At 50.9% G+C, this 13740-nt stretch overlaps 1 protein-coding gene across 2 annotated transcripts in view; it reads left to right on the forward strand.

The window, feature by feature from the left end:
* Nucleotides 1–7511: 7511 nt before the first annotated feature.
* FBXO10 (F-box protein 10) overlaps nt 7512–13740 on the forward strand; it is a 69711-nt gene continuing 63482 nt past the window's right edge. Inside the window, exon 1 of one of the 2 annotated variants that reach the window (XM_075128876.1) lies at nt 7512–7594. The gene's annotated coding sequence lies outside the window, so the exon portion shown is untranslated. Of the gene's footprint in view, nt 7595–8059; nt 8102–13740 lie in introns of those variants that run through there. The other variant, XM_075128878.1, reaches the window with a different exon arrangement.

Below are 13740 nucleotides of genomic sequence, written 5' to 3' on the forward strand. Positions count from 1 at the left end.
ACTCCGCATTTTCTGGTTCTCCCGTAGTTGGGTATTTAAACTCCTTTTTAGGAAGTGTACAATAACTACAAGGCAGTGTTATGCAGCCACACCCTAAACCCCACTCTGTGTGTGTGTGTGTCCGTGTCCGGTGAAGTTCTCTTATGTTTCTGTCAGGGGAGTTGCTATAACATGTTAAGTAGGACTATTCTTATATAGACACCATCATTGTGCCCTCAGGCTTGATAGGGATCTCTGGGGATTATCACGTATGCAATGCTGTATGAAGTCCACAAGTCCTTAAAAGCAGTGATACCTTGCAATTATTATTTGCATTGCAGTAATGTCTCCTGGCCCTAATCAAGGATCGAAGCCCCCCTGGGCAGTGAACCACCACAGAACAAAAAAAATTCCCTGCCCCAAAGGAGTTTACAGTCATGGATCTTACAGAATACAGTCCCCCAGGCTCGATGGATACACTAAACCACAGCTTTTCTCAATACCATGTAAACGATTCACACAAGTGTAAATGTCGCTTTTGCAGAAGGGCTTGTTACTTTGTATCACTCTAGCGCCACCCCGTGGCCAGATCTACGTTACTCCTAGGCCCTCCAACATAGAAGGCACAGCTTAACTGAGGCATATTCCGCAATACGTAAGTGGTACCAATCTTAGTACTGCTAATTTACTAATGCAACATAAACAGAGACCACAGCATACAGTAAAAATCTGAATGCCAGCAAACTCCAGCGAGCAGCCTGCAGATTGGGACAAATTATCCAAAAGGCCAAAGGATCTGGAGGTTGCCTACACCCTTATAAACAGAGCTTAGTGGTCTGCTGCGGGGTTCTGGATCCAGGATCAGACCCTCGCAGCAGGAATGATTCCATATGCTCATTCTAAAGAACCATCCACGTGTTCGGCTTTTTGCTCAGCACTATGGGAAAGACGACATGCTCCCACCCCAGGCCTGCCTGCTCCGTACATGACTCAGCTTAGAAAACGTATTTGTAGCTGTGACTTAAAGAGCCCAAGTCAGCCCCATGTAGTGCTAGCCACATGCTTCTTCATTCCCTAACACTGTGGCCCTGATACTCTGGTCCGCCCAAGCTATGCTCAGTGCAAACCTGTGGAGGTTGGGGAAAGGGCTTTACACCACATCTGTATTCCCCACATCGGACACTGCAGTGGGCCAGTTTTGTAAGTGGAATATTACAAGCCAGCTTGATGGCTACTGTAGCTTATGGCCACCTCCAACATACCAGTTCTTGGCCCTGTGCTGTTTAACATTTTGATCAATGATCTGGAAGAAAATAGAAAATCATCACTGAGAAAGTTTACAGATGACACAAACATTGGGAGAGCAGTAAATAAGGAAGAGGACAGGTCACTGATTCAGAGTGATCTGGATCCCTCAGTAAGCTGGGTTCAAGCAAACAATACGCATTTCAATACGGATAAATGTCCATGCATACGTCTAGGAACAAGAAATATAAGCCATCCTTACAGGAGGGGGGAAGCAGTGACTCCCAAAAAGATTTGGAGGGTCTTGGTAGGTAATCAGCTGAACATGAGCCCCCCGTGTGACCTTGTGGCCAAAAAGACTAATGCAATCCTGGGATGCATAACCAGGAATCTCGAGTAGGAGCAGAGAGGTTATTTTACCTCTGTATTTAGCACTGATGCAACTGCTGCTGGAATCCGGTGTCCAGTTTTGGTACTCACAATTCAAGGGGGATGTTGATAAATTGGGGAAGGTTCAGAGAAGAGCCACGAGAATGATTCATAGACTATCTCGGTTGGAAGGGACCTCAGGACCAATCCCCAACTAAATCATCCGAGCCAGGGCTTTGTCAAGCCTGACCTTAAAAACCTCAAAGGAAGGAGATTCCAGCACCTTCCTAGGTAATGCATTCCAGTGCTTCACCACCCTCCTGGTGAAAAAGTTTTCCCTAATATCCAACCTAAACCTCCCCCACTGAAACTTGAGACCATTACTCCTTGTTCTGTCATCAGCTACCACTGAGAACAGTCTAAATCCATCCACTTTGGAACCCCCTTTCAGGTAGTTGAAAGCAGCTATCAAATCCCCCCTCATTCTTCTCTTCTGCAGACTAAACAATCCCAATTCCCTCAGCCTCTCCTCATAAGTCATGTGTTCCAGTCCCCTAATCATTTTTGTTGCCCTCCGCTGGACGCTTTCCAATTTTTCCACATCCTTCTTATAGCGTGGGGCCCAAAACTGGACACAGTACTCCAGATGAGGCCTCACCAATGTCGAATAGAGGGGAACGATCACGTCCCTCGATCTGCTGGCAATGCCCCTACTTATACATCCCCAAATGCCATTAGCCTTCTTGGCAACAAGGGCACACTGTTGACTCATACCCAGCTTCTCATCCACTGTAACCCCTAGGTCCTTTTCTGCAGAACTGCTGCCGAGCCATTCGGGCCTTAGTCTGTAGCAATGCATGGGAGTCTTCCATCCTAAGTGCAGGACTCTGCACTTGTCCTTGTTGAACCTCATCAGATTTCTTTTGGCCCAATCCTCTAATTTGTCTAGGTCCCTCTGTATCTTATCCCTACCCTCCAGCGTATCTACCACTCCTCCTAGTTTAGTGTCATCTGCAAACTTGCTGAGGGTGCAGTCCATGCCATCCTCCAGATCATCAATGAAGATATTGAACAAAACCGGCCCCAGGACCGACCCTTGGGGCACTCCGCTTGATACCGGCTGCCAACTAGACACGGAGCCATCGATCACTACCCGTTGAGCCCAATGATCTAGCCAGCTTTCTATCCACCTTACAGTCCATTCATCCAGCCCATACTTCTTTAACTTGCTGGCAAGAATACTGTGGGAGACTGTATCAAAAGCTTTGCTAAAGTCAAGGAATAACACGTCCACTGCTTTCCCCTCATCCACTGAGCCAGTTATCTCGTCACAGAGGCAATTAGATTAGTCAGGCATGACTTGCCCTTGGTGAATCCATGCTGACTGTTCCTGATCCTCCTTCTTCTCTTTTTTAAAGATGGACACTACATTAGCCTTTTTCCAGTCATCCGGGACCTCCCCCCATCGCCATGAGTCTTCAAAGATAACGGCTAATGGCTCTGCAATCACACCCACCAACTCTTTTAGCACCCTTGGGTGCAGCGCATCTGGCCACATGGACTTGTGTTCATCCAGATTTTCTAAATAGTCCCAAACCACTTCTTTCTCCACAGAGGGCTGGTCACCTCCTTCCCATGCTGTGCTGCCCAGTGCAGTAGTCTGGGAGCTGACCTAGTTCGTGAAGACAGAGGCAAAAAAAGCATTGAGTACATTAGCTTTTTCCACATCCTCTGTCACTAGGTTGCCTCCCTCATTCAGTAAGGGGCCCACACTTTCCTTGACTTTCTTCTTGTTGCTAACATACCTGAAGAAACCCTTCTTGTTACTCTTAACATCTCTTGCTAGCTGCAACTCCAAGTGTGATTTGGCCTTCCTGATTTCACGCCGGCATGCCTGGGCAATATTTTTATACTCCTCCCTGGTCATTTGTCCAATTTTTCACTTCTTGTAAGCTTCTTTTTTGTGTTTAAGATCAGCAAGAATTTCACTGTTAAGCCAAGCTGATCGCCTGCCATATTTACTATTCTTTCTACAAATTGGGATGGTTTGTCCCTGTAACCACAATAAGGATTCTTTAAAATACAGCCAGCTCTCCTGGATTCCTTTTCCCCTCATGTTATTCTGCCAGGGGATCCTGCCAATCAGGTCCCTGAGGGAGTCAAAGTCTGCTTTTCTGAAGCCCAAAGTCCGTATTCCGCTGCTCTCCTTTCTTCCTTGTGTCAGGATCCTGAACTCGACCATCTCATGGTCACTGCCTCCCAGGTTCTCATCCACTTTTGCTTCCCCTACTAATTCTTCCTGGTTTGTGAGCAGCAGGTCAAGAAGAGCTCTGCCCCAGTTGGTTTCTCCAGCATTTGCACCACGAAATTGTCCCCTACTCTTTCCAAAAACTTCCTGGATTGTCTGTGCACCGCTGTATTGCTCTCCCAGCAGGTATCAGGGTGATTGAAGTCTCCCAAGAGAATCAGGGCCTGCCATCTAGTAACTTCCGTTAGTTGCCGGAAGAAAGCCTCGTCCACCTCATCCCCCTGGTCCGGTGGTCTATAGCAGACTCCCACCACGACATCACCCTTGTTGTTCATGCTTCTAAACTTAATTCAGAGACTCTCAGGTTTTTCTGCAGTTTCATACAGGAGCTCTGAGCAGTCATACTGCTCTCTTACGTACAATGCAACCCCCCCCCCCTTTTCTGCCCTGCCTGTCCTTCCTGAACAGCTTATATCCATCCATGACAGTACTCCAGTCATGTGAGTTATCCCACCAAGTCTCTGTTATTCCAATCACATCATAATTCCTTGACTGTGCCAGGACTTCCAGTTCTCCCTGCTTGTTTCCCAGGCTTCTTGCATTTGTGTATAGGCACTTAGGATAACTCGCTGATCGTCCCACTTTCTCAGTATGAGGCAGGAGCCCTTCCCCGTCGCGCTCGCCTGCTTGTGTTTCCTCCCGGTATCCCACTTCCCCACTTACCTCAGGGCTTTGGTCTTCTTCCCCTGGTGAACCTAGTTTAAAGCCCTCCTCACTAGGTTAGCCAGCCTGCTTCCAAAGATGTTCTTGCCTCTCTTTGTTAGGTGGAGCCAGTCTCTGCCTAGCACTCCTCCTTCTTGGAACACCATCCCATGGTCAAAGGATCCAAAGCCTTCTCTCCGACACCACCTGTGTAGCCATTCGTTGACTTCCACGATTCAATGGTCTCTACCCGGACATTTTCCTTCCACAGAGAGGATGGACGAGAACACCACTTGTGCCTCAAACTCCTTTATCCTTCTTCCCAGAGCCACGTAGTCCGCAGTGATCCGCTCAAGGTCATTCTTGGCAGTATCATTGGTGCCCATGTGGAGAAGTAGGAAGGGGTAGCGATCCGAGGGCTTGATGAGTCTCGGCAGTCTCTCCATCACATCATGAATCCTAGCTCCTGGCAAGCAGCAGACTTCTCGGTTTTCCCAGTCGGGGCGGCAGATAGATGACTCAGTCCCCCTGAGGAAGGAGTCCCCGACCACCACCACCCGCCTCCTTCTCTTGGAAGTGGTGGTCGTGGAACTCCCTTCCCTAAGACAGCGCATCTCATGCCTTCCAATCGGCGGAGTCTCCTTCTGCTCCCTTCCCTCAGATGTATCATCTAGTCCATTCTCCGCATTAGTACCTGTGGAGAGAACATGAAAACGGATGCTTACCTGTATCTGCATTGCTGGTACATGGACGGTCCCCTTTCTTCTTCTGGAGGTCACATGCTGCCAAATTTTTTTACCGTCCTTCTGTCCCGCTGCACAGCCTGCTCTGAATCTTCAGAACGTTGTGCTCGTAGAAGCATATCCTGACATCTGTCCAGGAAATCTTCAGTTCCTTTATGCAACGCAGGGTCGATACTTGTTTCTCCAGACCTTGAATCTTCTCTTCCAATATGGAGACCAGCTTGCACTTTGTACAGACAAAGTCGCTTCTGTCCTGTGGAAGAAAGACAAACATGGCACATCCTGTGCAGGTAACAACAGCTGAACACTCACCACCATATTACCTTCCTTCTAAGAGCTTCCTCGGGTGTTGTAGTAACTACTCAGAGAAGCCTCCAAGATGAAAGCCTCAGTGGGCTCTCCCCAGGCAAACTCCCTCTGTTAGCCTCTCCACTGTTCGCTGCTCAGCTAGTTAGCAGCTGACTGCCTTTTTATAACAGTCAGGCCCACTGAAGGCTCACCTAGAACAAAGCATTATGGGATTAGAAAACCTGCTTTTATAGTGATAAATTCAAGGAGCTCAATCTATTTCATCTAACAAAGAGACGGTGAAGGGGTGACTTGATCACAGTCTATAAGTATCTACATGGGAAACAAATATTTAATAATGGGCCCTTCAGTCTAGCTGAGAAAGACATTAACACAATACAATGGCTGGAAACTGAAGTGAGACAAACTGAGACTGGAAATAAGGCATACATTTGTAACAATGAGGGTCATTAAACCATTGGAACATTTTACCAAGGGTCATGGTGGATTCTTCATCACTGGCAATTTTAAAATCAAGGTGGGCTGTTTTTCTAAAAGCTCTGCTCTAGTAATTTGGGGCAGTTCCCTGGCCTGTGCTATGCAGGAGGTCAGACCAAATGATCACAATGGTCCCTTCTGGCCTTGGAATCTATGTATCAAAGAATCACTGTGGGGTGCAGCATGTTCTAGCTACGTGTCTTCCTCTGCAACACCCCACTACGCTTGGGGCAGTGAGGTGGGGCACAGAGCTGGCAGAGCCCCATTGACTCACCCCCATCCAGGGATCCCTTTGCTCCCGGAGAATTCGCAGGTAGGTCCCTTAAGGTGGCTCTACGCTTAAAAATTAGATCCATGTAGCTAATGCCACTCATCTGAAGAAGTAGTTTTTTACCCACGAAACCTTATGCCCAAATAAATCTGTTAGTCTTTAAGATGCCACCGGACTCCTTGTTGCTGAAGCTGTGAATAACATCGTGCCCTGAGCGCCGTAGTTAGGTTGACCTAAGCCCCGGTGCAGGCACAGCTAGGTCGACTAAATAATTCTTCCATCGACCTAGCTACCACCTGTCAGAGACATGGGGCTTAGCAACACAGAAAACCCCCTTCAGTGGAGGTAGGAAGTGTCTAGGCTACAGCGGCACAGCTGCATCAGCTGGAGCGTATACATGAGCTCCGGATAGGGCTGCACAGCAAGCTGGAGTGAGCCTGGGCCCACAGCCTGGGGCTAGCCGAGCTCACGGAGCGCAATAAACATAGCTGCGCACGCAGTGCTTGGAAGTTGTGGCACGACCCACAGGCCCTAGGGTGGCCGGATGTCCCAATTTTATAGGGACAGTCCCGATATTTGGGGCTTTTTCCTTTCTAGAGGCCCACCTCCACCTCCCGTCCCGATTTTTCACATTTGCTATCTGGCCACCCTGGGGCAAGCCCCCCTCCCGTGGCTTCAGAACTTGGGTTCCAGCCCGTCCACACCGCTGTTTGTAAAGCCCCAGCTGTGGGCCCGGGCTGGGCGCTTGGCTGCGTGATGCTGGCTAGACACCCCCTTCGCCGGCAGCCACGCGAACAGCCTTCGGGGCAAAGGGCCGCCAGGGCCCCTGAAAAGCGCTGGAGGAGAGCTGGGCGTTATGATGATGATGAACAGGCCCGAGCTGCCGGGGGGGCGGGGTCAGTGGCTCCCCCAGCGCCCCGCTCTCAGCTTGCACAGCCCTGCGCGGGGCGCCAGGGAACCTGCCGCAGGACCCGGCGCGCGCTGAGCTCCCACCGCCCGGGAGATGCACGCGCCGCGCCCCCCCCCCCCAGTTCCCGCCCGGCTCCCAGCGTTCCCCGCCCACGCGCCGGGTGCCGCAGCGCCGCGACCCCGGGAGAGGCTCTCTCTCCTCCCGGCTCTCTATGGTCTGGGCGGGGGGGGGGGGGGGAGGGGCTCCCGCTTGTTCCTCCCGGCTCTGCTGGGCGAGCGTCGCCCACCGCAGCTTCTGCGCGGCCGCGGCCGGGATGTGGCGGCTCCCCGGCAGGATCTAAGGTGCCGGGGGGAGGGGGGCGAACTCTGCAAACTTGCCCGGGGCGGCGGGCGGGAACAGGCGCGGGGTTGATTGTGCAGTGATGGGGGGCGATGGGCAGCCCTGCCCTGGCTCGGAGCCTGGCTCTTCTCCCCGTGCTCAGCCAGGGCTGCAGGCGATCCGCTGCCCGTTCCCCCGTGGGGCACACTCGGCGTTGCGGTGTGCCGCTGGGTCACCAGCAGCTGGGTGGCTGGTGAAGGCTGCGGTGAGGCCAGTTTCAGGACCCTCGCCCTCGGCTGGGAAGGCAGCTGGGAGCAAAAACTTGCCATTTCTGTGTCGGAAGGGGAATAATGTGTGTGTGAACGCAGCCTCGAGGGGAGGCTGCTTTAAGGAGGGGGAAACCATCTGTAACTTGTACTTACGGTCCAGTTAAGGTAACTTGTGCTAATGGTCCTGAAGGAAACCGAATTCTGTGGCAACTTGTATTCCGAAAACCAGGGGATTTACACACACTTGTGAGAGGACCGGAGGTATGTAATATTAGTGCTGTGTGGCTTGTGAGGCTGCCAGCGCTCTTCTACGACCGCGAGGCACCCATCAGTGAGTGTCTTCACAACCATTTTAAGGCACAGCACGGAAAAGAAAACCGGTTTCTTTTAATGCTCACTTACAAGTTGTGTTTTGAAATAGTTGTGTTGTGTTTTGAAATAGTTTTATAGTAGACATAGTAAATGTATCCCCTTTGTTCTTTTGTTAGGTGTATTTTCTATCACATTTTACTCTTCACTGCATTCTGCAGTTTTTCTACCATTCATTCAGATATTTGGCCACCAGAGCTCTACTGTTGCTTTAAATATTGTTTTGATTTAATATGTAAAACATCTGTTGAAGTCAATTACTTACCGTAGGGGAATCAGTTGTCGAACATGTGGTTTTTAAAGTGATTTCAGTGCTTTCTCTAGTTACTGGGGTAATATTTTTTAATAAGGGAATTGAGTGTTAGTGGAGGTAGGATCGGTCTCTAGAATTACTTGCAAGTATGCAGAGCTACATCTCTAACCTATTTTGTGATTGGAAGGGTGGCTTAAAATGAGTGGTGGGACTTTTGGTTTTCTTTCCTCGCGTGCAGTAGGGTTTTGATATGAGGTGACCTCAGAGTAGGGTGTTGTTTCAAAACAGAATGATCCATGGCAGAATGGAGAGGAGAGGGAATCATTCAATAGTCAGAACCTGGAACAATGCAGGATCTCGGAGATCTGCCAGTCTTTTGATCAAAACTGCATGAAACCCCATAAGAATACAAGCAAAAGGGAAAGGTGGTGGTACCTTTCTAACATGGGCATCCAACGTGGTTTTCTGTACTGCTGGATTACTTGTTATAATTGGCTGCATTGTGTACACCAGATTAATATATTTCCTTATGCTAAACCCGGAGTAGGTACTTCTTTGTATTCCCCTGCGGTAACATTCCAAAAATCTACCTTCATGACTTTATTTCAGGTGGGTCAGGAGGGAGGGTATGCTGCCTGCCCACCAAGGCATTGTGCTTCTGAAACAGGATTCCTCTGGTCCCACCCTGGGGCAGTAATGGCACATTTAGTCCTGGGTACAGTGCGATTTTGAGGCACTGTCCCTAAGGCAGGTCTGTAGGGAGAAGTTGCTGAGGGAGGCTGGAGGCGGATCCGTGGGGAGAAGCGGCTGAGGGGGGTCAGTTGGGAGAAGCAGCCCAGGGAGGTTGGAGGCGGGTCTGTGGGGAGAAGTCGCCGAGGAAGGTTGGTGGAGAGAAGAGGCCGAGGGAGGTTGGAGGCCGGTTGGTGGGGAGAAATGGCCGAAGGAGGTTGGTGGGGAGAAGTGGCTGAGGGAGGTTGGAGGCGGGTCGGTGGGGAGAAGTGGCCGAGGGGGGTCGGTGGGGAGAAGTGGCCGAGGGGGGTCGGTGGGGAGAAGCGGCCGCGGGAGGTTGGAGGCGGGTCGGTGGGGAGAAGCGGCCGCGGGAGGTTGGAGGCGGGTCGGTGGGGAGAAGCGGCCGCGGGGGGTTGGAGGCGGGTCGGTGGGGAGAAGCGGCCGCGGGAGGTTGGTGGGGAGAAGTGGCTGAGGGAGGTTGGAGGCGGGTCCATGGGGAAAAGTTGCTGAGGGAGCTTGGAGGTGGGATGGTGGGGAGAAGTTGCTGAGGGAGGTCTGTGGGGAGAAGCGGCCCAGGGCGGTTGGAGGCGGGTCGGTGGGGAGAAGCGGCTGAGGGAGGTTGGAGGCCAGTTGGGGGGGAGAAGTGGCCGAGGGAGTTTGGTGGGGAGAAGTGGCTGAGGGAGGTTGGAGGCGGGTCCGTGGGGAAAAGTTGCTGAGGGAGCTTGGAGGTGGGTTGGTGGGGAGAAGTCGCTGAGGGAGGTTGGTGGGGAGAAGCGTCCCAGGGCGGTTGGAGGCGGGTCTGTGGGGAGAAGCGACTGAGGGAGGTTGGAGGCCGGTTGGTGGGGAGAAGTGGCTGAGGGAGGTTGGAGGTGGGTCGGTGGGCAGAAGTCGCTGAGGGGGGTCAGTGCGGAGAAGCGGTCCAGGGAGGTTGGAGGCGGGTCCATGGGGAGAAGTGGCCCAGGGAGGTTGGTGGGGAGAAGCAGTCCAGGGAGGTTGGAGGCGGGTCTGTGGGGAGAAGCAGCCAAGGGAGGTCTGTGAGGAGCAGCGGCTGAGGGAGGTTGGAGGCGGGTCTGTGGGGAGAAGTGGCTGAGGGAGGTTGGAGGTGGGTCTGTGGGGAGAGTTGCTGAGGGAGGTTGGAGGCTGGTTGGTGGGGAGAAGTGGCCGAGGGAGGTTGGTGGGGAGAAGTGGCTGAGGGAGGTTGGAGGTGGGTCTGTGGGGAGAAGCGGCCGAGGGAGGTTGGAGATTTCAGACAGCTTCGTGGATCTAGTTGTGTTGTGAGCTGTTCCTGACCCCTTGAGGAAATGCTGCTGTTCAGAAAGATCTCTCTGCTGCCATGGGGAGCCTTTGTGTTAGTCTCCCTTCCTGTTCCCACCATTTTCAATGGTTTCTTGCCATTCAGCTGCCCTATTGAACATCCCTCAGTGCTGCAGCCTGTATATAATCACCCCACCTGTGAAACTCCAGACACCAACTGGCTGCTTTGTCCTCCTCTGCAAAGCCACCTGGTACAGTGCACCAGGGGTGGGGTCAAGGGAGCTGTCTTCTTCCCCAGACCAGTTAATAAAGCATGTCTGATCTCAGGTACTTATCTGGGCCCATCACCCTGGTATCTGAGCAGCTCACAGACTTTAATGCATTTATCCTTGCGATAACCTTTTGAGGCTGGGCAGTGTCATTGCTTCCCTTGTACAGATAGGGAACTGAGGCACAAGGAAGCCTATGGTGGATCAGGAATTGAACTCAGGTCTCTCACCCAGCAAAAATGAGCCATTTTTCCTCTGCCCTCATCTGTCTCAGCTCCCCCTGGAGATGTACATTTGTAAACGGGTGGGTTGGCAGGCTCCTAAAAGACTTGTACCTATTGTTTTTGCCCTTCTCCTGTCTCTGCATTCCTCATTCAAGCTGTTTTTTTCCAGTGCCCCCTTCCACATTGAGACGCCACTGTCTGATCTCTCCTGTTAGGGGAAGGCAGTTCCTGCTGTCAGGATGAATCCATTGTGAGGCGTGTTGTCGTTCCAGCCCCAGGTGTATGTGGTTCTGTGTAACCCCTGCGCCTGGTGTCATAGATGGGGCCGGTTATACAGTGTTTGCTACTTTGGAAAACATGAAATGTTTCCTGCGGGGTGACTGTACTTATTTGAGGGATTCCTGCCTACTTGCTGCTGGCTCAGAGGTCCCTGGTACGAATGTGGGGACTCCAGGATAGTGAGATGGGGATCGGGACAGCAAGGGACCAGCAGGAGACAGAACCTGCATCTGCACTGTCACTCTGCTGTGACCCCATCACTGTGCCTGGACAGGGGAGAGTCCTGGAGGTTGAGGGCTCCCTCCTTGCGGCGGAAACAGAGGCAGGTTCTAGAGATGGGGGTGAAGAACAGATTGATGGGACAGGTTTCCGTGGGACTGTTTCTGACAGGGCGAAGATTCTGGAGGCCCCTGAGCTGCTGGCAACAGCTGAGAATGGAGCTGTGTGCCCTGAGGAGGAGGATAGTGTTGTGCTGGGTGGCAGGTCTGCACGGGGAGTCCTTGAGCCCCTGATCCTGCATGATGTGGTGATGATGCTGGATCCCGGCTTGGGGCTGCACTGACGGTCCCTCTTGGGACAATCGGTATGCGAGCTTCTCCCACTGAATCTCCCTCCTTTGGGAATGAGGAGACTCTTTCAGTGGCTGCTCAATGTCCTCCTGGGCTGGTGGAGTCTGCGGGAGAAGCAGAGGACAATGAAGATCTCTGGGACTCCTCCCTGGTTCCGGACGTCCCTGCCAGTCAGCGGATAGGAAGGGTGAAGGAGATCGGTGGCAGAGATCGGATAGGGTACAGGGTGAAGGAGATCTGTGGCTTTTTGGCTAGCACTAAAGGGAGGCGTGCCCAGTCCCACTGATCTCTGGAAGAATTGCTCCTGTGCATGTGGGGGCAGATTGTGACCCCAGAAGCTTGGGACTGTGTCTGATCGTGATTAGGAGAAGCCAGGCTAGTGCTGTTGTCAAAAGCATTTCTCTGGTGAGAGCTGGGAGGCTCCCATTGTGTAGTGGGAAGAGACTGAATGCATGTGTGGTGTCTAATGCCTTTTACCCCAAAGTCCAGATCCTCTAAAAGTCACTCATGTCCCCTGATGATGGTGTATGCTGCCCAGTGCTGCTCCTGTTTATTCAAGCCATATTTTCTGCTGCTGATGGATGTCTATGACCGATGTCTGTGAAATCTTTTAGAAACCTGGGCTGGTATTATCTTCTGTCTCATTTCGGTGGATTCATCCCATGAATACCTCTAATTAACAGAGCTGTGAAAAGTAAATTTGACCTTTACAAACCCCTTACACCTGCATCCACTGAAAAAATGAGTTGTCTAATTGAAGATTTCACAGGCAAAAGAGGATTTGTTATAATGAAACAGAGCTTTAAAGCTGCCAGACAGACCCTTCCCCCGGTACCATTCATCTCATAGACTTAAGGCCAGAAGGGACCGTCCAGCAGCGGTGAGATGCACAAGGTGGTCCTTTTTACTGCATTTAGCCCTGCGGTGTATCTGTGGTGATTTGATTAATTTAGCTAAAAGGACACCATCAATTTAAAAATCACATTCTGTCTGACTGTTATTTTTATTTATGTATTTATTTATTTGCCTACAAGCAGCAGCTCAGCTGACTGTAGCTTAAAGAGAGCAAAGCGGGGGAAAGTCTGCTGTTGGTTTGTTTTTTAATTTGTTTACCCTGTGGCTTCCACAGTGCTTTGTGTACAATAAGCATCATTGTTTTCCCCTCTGTAGTAAGTGTCCCCTGTTGATGTGAGTCTTTCACAAAAGCAATCAGGGAAAATAGAAAACATTGACCAATTACTGTAAACGCCCATAAATGGACCAGGGACTCAGGGCAGGGTGAATATGACTTTTAACTTCATTTTTGAAACTGAGTTGATTATAAATTGGTGGTGCCCTCTTCAGTTCAAAAAACATGGCCCCGATTCAGGAAAGTATCTCTCTTCAAGAAAGCGTGTAAGTACCTGTTTTAACACCACGCACTTAAATGGAAATGGACTTATGCCCAGGTGTACGTGCTTTCCTGAATCGGCAGTAGCTGCATATTCTGGGCTTCAGATTGGCATATGCAGTGATCTCCATGTACTCTTTGATCACTCTAAAACATTTTGGGAACTGCGTGGGCTGGTGAGGAAATTCTGGGTTCAAATACTGATTCTGCCACTCACTGACCAGGGCTCCCTGCCTCACTTCCCCAATCTGTTGGAGGTGGAAGATCATTTTTAGCACACTTCACAGGTCTGGGTGTGAGGATCAACTCGTGCTTGTACAATAACTGGGACAAATAAAGTGCTATACAAGTGCTTATAGGTGATCTTTGTTGTTATTGTTATGTAAATAATAATACTTATTATTAATTTATCCTTACCGGGCTCCATCCATAATCCCCAGTCTAAACAGACAAGGTGGACAATACAAAGAAGTAGGGTATCTGATTTTGCCACTATTACTTTATTCTCTGAGATATGGGAAACTACTCTGTAACTATAATGGATAGTAGCTGAATAACAGGGAG

The sequence above is a fragment of the Caretta caretta genome, chromosome 5, assembly GCF_965140235.1.
Source record: "Caretta caretta isolate rCarCar2 chromosome 5, rCarCar1.hap1, whole genome shotgun sequence".
Taxonomy (NCBI): domain Eukaryota; kingdom Metazoa; phylum Chordata; order Testudines; family Cheloniidae; genus Caretta; species Caretta caretta.